Source organism: Oreochromis aureus, linkage group 3, assembly GCF_013358895.1.
Source record: "Oreochromis aureus strain Israel breed Guangdong linkage group 3, ZZ_aureus, whole genome shotgun sequence".
Classification (NCBI taxonomy): domain Eukaryota; kingdom Metazoa; phylum Chordata; class Actinopteri; order Cichliformes; family Cichlidae; genus Oreochromis; species Oreochromis aureus.
The window spans coordinates 40,344,297-40,350,209 of record NC_052944.1 but is presented as its reverse complement, the minus strand read 5'-3'; the positions used below and the strand labels follow the sequence as shown (position 1 = coordinate 40,350,209).

Sequence of the window (5,913 nt, the reverse complement as noted above, 5' to 3'; positions counted from 1 at the left end):
TAATTTCTCAGTAAAACTCAATTCTGATATTTGTATGAAAAGTGGTGCACTGATAATATGTATAACAATAATGCAGCCAGAAGCAGAAATTTGCGTTTCTTTGACACTCTAATCACTGTAGTACAAAATGCGATATGAACCTGTAAAGGTGGAATAAATTATGACTATTCTTGTGCTTTGAACCTTCCAAGTCAACAGTAATGTGGGGAATGGTTTACTGTAATAAATGCAGGGGTTTTTTTTAAGAGAGAGAGAAGTCAAATATGCCGCAATTATGAGATTTCACTATTTATTATAAAAACAATTAGAATTTCAAATTAGTTTTACATGGCACCAATAACCTTTTCTCTGTGGCTCAGAGACAGAAGGCTGCAGCACCCAGGCAGTAAAGACTTTTTTATCGCATGTCACAAAAAATATTTTGACCAACATGCGCACAGCGTCTGCAAATCGGGGCTATACGAAGTCAGTTTCATCTTTACGCAGGACTGTAAACTGTCATCTGTGAGGCGTGAGCGGTGTTTGTTTTTAACATAGTTCACGGTGGAGAACAGCTGCTGACATAATGTGGATCCGAAGATCCATAATTGGCCTACCTGGGGTTGAAAGTCTCGATAAATGCACAGCGTTTCGGCGGGTACACCAGCTTCCGCGAGTGTGACGCTTATTTTGAGCGACGAAAAATAATAATAGAATATAATTTTATTTTTATATTTCAATATCACAATAATCTTCCAATTTAGAACTACAAGTTAAAAAAGAACTAACATAAATAAAATACACTTTAGCTAAATACTTCTAATTTATTTCCCCAAACCACGCGGAGCCGCACTATAAGGACTAAAGAGCCGCAGGTTGCTGACCCCTGCACTAGGCTAAGCTAAGCAGTGGGAGATGAGTGTTTTCATTTACACTGAGATGTGGCCTCAGGATAACACTGGAGACTCAGGGATTCAGCTAAATGACCATCCTCCAAACAAACAGGCATACACTGTAAAACACAAAAAAGGACTTTGGATGCAAATTAGTTTGGAGATCTGAATTTCAGGAGTGGGGCCACGTGTAACAGTCTGGTTGAAGCAGACTGCGTGGAGTGTGAATAGTGGACCCAAATGCAGATGAAACAAAACATGGAAACAGACTTAATATTAACTGAAAGTCAGCAGTTTATTGTAGCCTGGTAAACAGCACAGAAACAAAAGGGAATAGTGAAACTTACAATAAACTAAATGGGTGAGCTAAATATAAAAACCCTAGAACAAGAACCTGGAGGCCTGACATGATATCATAAACCTGGAAATATAGCAAGACATGGAAACAAAGCAGACAATCGTACAAGGAATGAGTGGAAACACAAAGACTAAATACACACAGGAGATGATCAGGGGAAGTGGAAACACAGGGGGAAACAGCTAATTAGCATCAACATAGTGGCACCACAGGGGAAGTGAAATTAAACACAATGAACATGGGACACCAGACCTCATCAAAATAAAACAGGAAACATAAAGAGACACAGACATAACAACACAAGCTTGACAACATAAGACATGCACATGTAACACATGAAGGGCAGAGACTTAAACACAGGGGATGAAGACACTAGGGGAAACTAATAAACAATGAACTATAACAGCAACCTAGGTGTTAAGAGATTTTTACATTTACTTACTTTGATAACCTTTATTTTGCTTAAGTATAATTTCTTGTGAGAACATGATGTGCCTGCAACCTACAGATTAAGGAACAGAAGCATGCGTGAGGAAGTTACAAAGTCACACACGCTCAGGCAGAGACAGTTCCAACCTGAAGCTGATATGACAAAAGATACTAGTTCCTCTTGTCTTTTGGATAACGGCCACTCATGCGATAACCATATCTAGAGATGTTTTTCTATTACATATGCTCCACCTAGAGATGCTGTGTAATCTATTCTCTGCTATAAAATAAAGAACGGACTGAGGCTCTGCGCGACTTGCTTGTGTCTTGCCACGCAGTAAGCCTCGCCCATGTACATGCCATAACTTGAGTTTGTGTTTCTTGCTTCTCTAAGGTTTTTTCCTTTGACACTAGGCATAATAGAAATGAACTTAGAGAACCTAATGAACTTAAACATAAACCATAAACATCAAAATGTATAAAAACTCAAAATTCTGGGCCAGGACCCAGGATTGTGACACCACGCCTCTTCTAAAAGACAAGCTCATGTATGCTTTTATGAGCCACCAAGCCATTACCTCAAGTCTCAAAATCCTGGCATGCATCACTGTCAGAGCTTCAGTTCAAAGTCGAGCCACGTCAGTGTTAGAGATGGCATGATACCACTTTCTATGTCCGATGCCGATATCATAAATTTGGATATCTGCCAATACCGATATGAATCTGATATACAGTGGCTTGCAAAAGTATGCGGCCCCCTTGAACTTTTCCACATTTTGTCACATTACAGCCACAAACATGAATCAATTTTATTGGAATTCCACGTGAAAGGCAAAGTGGTGTACACGTGAGAAGTGGAACCAAAATACATGATTCTGAACATTTTTTTTTACAAATAAATAACTGAAAAGTGGGGTGTGCACATATATATTACGGATTACTGAATTGGAGACTCAGCTTTGCACCCTTCATTCACCCGTAGCTAGCCAGGCCCCTGTAGCTGGTGCAGCCAAAGATAGCGTAGGCCCCGCTAGCTGTTCCCCGGCAGACCCCAAGCAGCTGGGGAAAGAGGGCGGCTGGGTGACGGTGAGGAGGAAGCATAGTCTTAAACAGAAGCCCCAGGTACACCACCAACCTGTTCATGTGTATAACTGTTTTTCCCCACTCGGCGACACACCCGCCGGGGGTCAAACTCTGGTAATTGGTGATTCTGTTCTCAGACGTGAAGCTAGAGACACCAGCAACCATTGTCAATTGTCTTCCAGGGGCCAGAGCAGGCGACATTGAAGGAAATTTGAAATTGCTGGCTAAGGGTAAACGTAAATACAGTAAGATCATAATTCACGTCGGCAGTAATGACACCCGGTTACGCCAATCGGAGGTCACTAAAATCAATATTGAATCGGTGTGTAACTTTGCCAAAACAATGTTGAACTCTGTAGTTTTCTCTGGTCCCCTCCCCAATCAGACCAGGAGTGACATGTTTAGCCGCATGTTCTCCTTAAATTGCTGGCTGTCTGAGTGGTGTCCCAGAAACAATGTGGGCTTCATAGATAATTGGCAAACCTTCTGGAGGAAACCTGGTCTTCTTAGGAGACAGCATCCATCCCACTTTGGATGGAGCAGCTCTCATTTCTAGAAATATGGACAAATTTATTAAACTCCCCAAAATATGACTATCCAGAGTTGGGACCAGGAAGTAGAGTTGCAGTCTTACACACCTCTCTGCAGCTTCTCTCCTCCTGCTACCACCCCCCCCAAAAACCCCCATCTCCATTGAGACTGTGTCAGCTCCCAAAAAGACAAAAAACAAACTAAAAACCAGCAATAAACAACTTAAACAAACAATCACAAAGAAAGAGCAATACAGTATCCACATCTGAACCAAAGAGTAAAACAGTGAAATGTGGATTATTAAATATTAGGTCTCTCTCCTCCAAGTCTCTGTTAGTACATGACTTAATAATTGATCAACAAATCGATTTACTCTGCCTTACAGAAACCTGGTTGCAGCAGGATGATTATGTTAGTTTAAATGAATCAACACCCCCGAGTCATTCTAACTACCAGAAATCTTGAAGCACAGGCCGAGGGGGCGGTGTGGCAGCAATTTTTCACACCAGCCTATTAATTAACAAAAGACCAAGGCAGACTTTTAATTCATTTGAAAGCCTGATGCTTAGCCTTGTCCACCCCAGCTGTAAAGCTCAGAAACCAGTCTTACTTGTTATCATATATCATCCACCTGGGCCTTACACAGAGTTTCTCTCTGATTTCTCAGACTTTTTATCTGATTTAGTGCTCAGCTCAGATAAAATAATTATTGTGGGTGATTTTAACATCCATGTAGATGCTAAAAATGACAGCCTCAACATGGCATTTAATCTGTTATTAGACTCAATTGGCTTCTCTCAAAATGTAAAAGAACCCACCCACCACTTCAATCACACTCTTGTCTTAACATCTTGTTAAGACATCTTGTTTTAACATATGGCATAGAAACTGAACATTTAACAGGTGTTTCCTGAAAACCCTCTCCTGTTTGATCATTTCCTGATAACATTTACAATAATTGATTACACAGCAGTGGAGAGTAGACTTTATCAAAGTAGATGTCTTTCTGAAAGTGCTGTAACTAAGTTTAAGAATATAATCCACCCACTGTTATCATCTTCAATGCCCTGTACCAACATAGAGCAGAGCAGCTATCTGAACGCTACTCCAACAGAGGTCGATTATCTTGTTAATAATTTTACCTCCTCACTACGTACGACTCTGGATACTGTAGCTCCTGTGAAAACTAAGGCCTCAAATCCGAAGTACCTGACTCCGTGGTATAATTCTCAAACACGTAGCCTAAAGCAGATGACTCGTAAGCTGGAGAGGAAATGGCGTGTCACAAATTTAGAGGATCATCATTTAGCCTGGAGAAATAGTTTGCTGCTTTATAAGAAAGCCCTCTGCAAAGCCAGAACATCTTACTATTCGTCACTGATTGAAGAAAATAAGAACAACCCCAGGTTTCTCTTCAGCACTGTAGCCAGGCTGACAAAAGTCAGAGCTCTATTCAGCCAACCATCTGTGACCCGTGGTAGGTACCTATTTAAAATAGGACAGAGCCGTAGGCGCACAGTCAGTTAAAAAGAATTTAATTTTTAATACAAAATAAAAGTAACAATGTAACAGCGGCACTTAACAACAATTAAAAACTTTACCTTGTTTAATAAAAACGATAAAACTGTACGATTGCCCGTGAGACAGGACAAGCGCTGCGGGGAACCGTGTAAGAACAAATCAACACAACACACAGGTTAAAAAGGGACGGCAACTGACACACGACCCCAGATGGGCAAAACACTATAGAGAAAAACAAAAGCTTCAGTGCCGTCTTCACTCAGGCCCACCGCTGTGCATGCAGAAGCGGTGAGGAAAAAAAAGGATTTGTTTTCCCTGCAGCACATTTGTGGTGCCTACTGATATAGAAAAAATAAAACAAAAAAAACAAAACAATCGACAGCCGCAGCAGTCGGACCGTCGACTTACACCAGTTTAAAACAAATTAAAACACACTGATGTGTCGGGTCCTTTGCCCGCAACCAGAAATCCACCTGGCAAAGCAGCAGCTCGGTACTCTGTGAATAAAAGGCAGGAGATCACTTATGCTGGACAATAAAACACAGGAATATTCCTCAACTTAATTGTTTTGTTACCTGTCCACAAGTTCGTGTCACACCCTAATAACTGTGGGTCAGTGGCGATGAAGTCCACTATACCGTTCTCACGGGAGCAATGTTTCCCACCTACAAGGGTGCACATAACTATAAACCTCTGCCAACAGCCAGAGCTCAAGTGGTACATTTTTGTGTAACCTACCGTTCTAACAGAAGTTTAGGAGAGAACCCATATCAGACTTTCATAGAAAGAAGTTACAAACACCAACTTGCCCAACTTGGACTGAGCACTTGCAGCTTCAGGTTTGCAAAGAAAATGCCCAATTGCCCACACCTGCGCTTATCAAAGGAGCAAAGACCAGCTCCGCCCACCAGGGGCGGTTCCCAGACTCAGGTCTCACCTGTCACACATCCTTTTAAAGTTAACTAGTAATGACTTCATAAACTTCTTCACAAAGAATATTTTAATCATTAAAGAAAGAAATTATCAAATAAACATTCCCCAGATGTAATATCATCTACAGCTACTTTTAGTACCATTGATGTTAAGTTAGACTCTTTTTCTCCAATTGATCTTTCTCAG

The 5,913-nt window shown here is 41.0% G+C and overlaps 1 long non-coding RNA gene across 1 annotated transcript; it reads right to left on the bottom strand.

The window, feature by feature from the left end:
- Positions 1-4,745: 4,745 nt before the first annotated feature.
- LOC120439349 lies at positions 4,746-5,632 on the bottom strand. The gene is made up of 3 exons (XR_005612581.1): positions 5,533-5,632; positions 5,370-5,459; positions 4,746-5,291 (listed from the first exon to the last, which is right to left on the bottom strand). It is a non-coding gene; the product is annotated as an uncharacterized LOC120439349 (long non-coding RNA).
- Between the last annotated feature and the right edge of the window lie 281 nt (positions 5,633-5,913).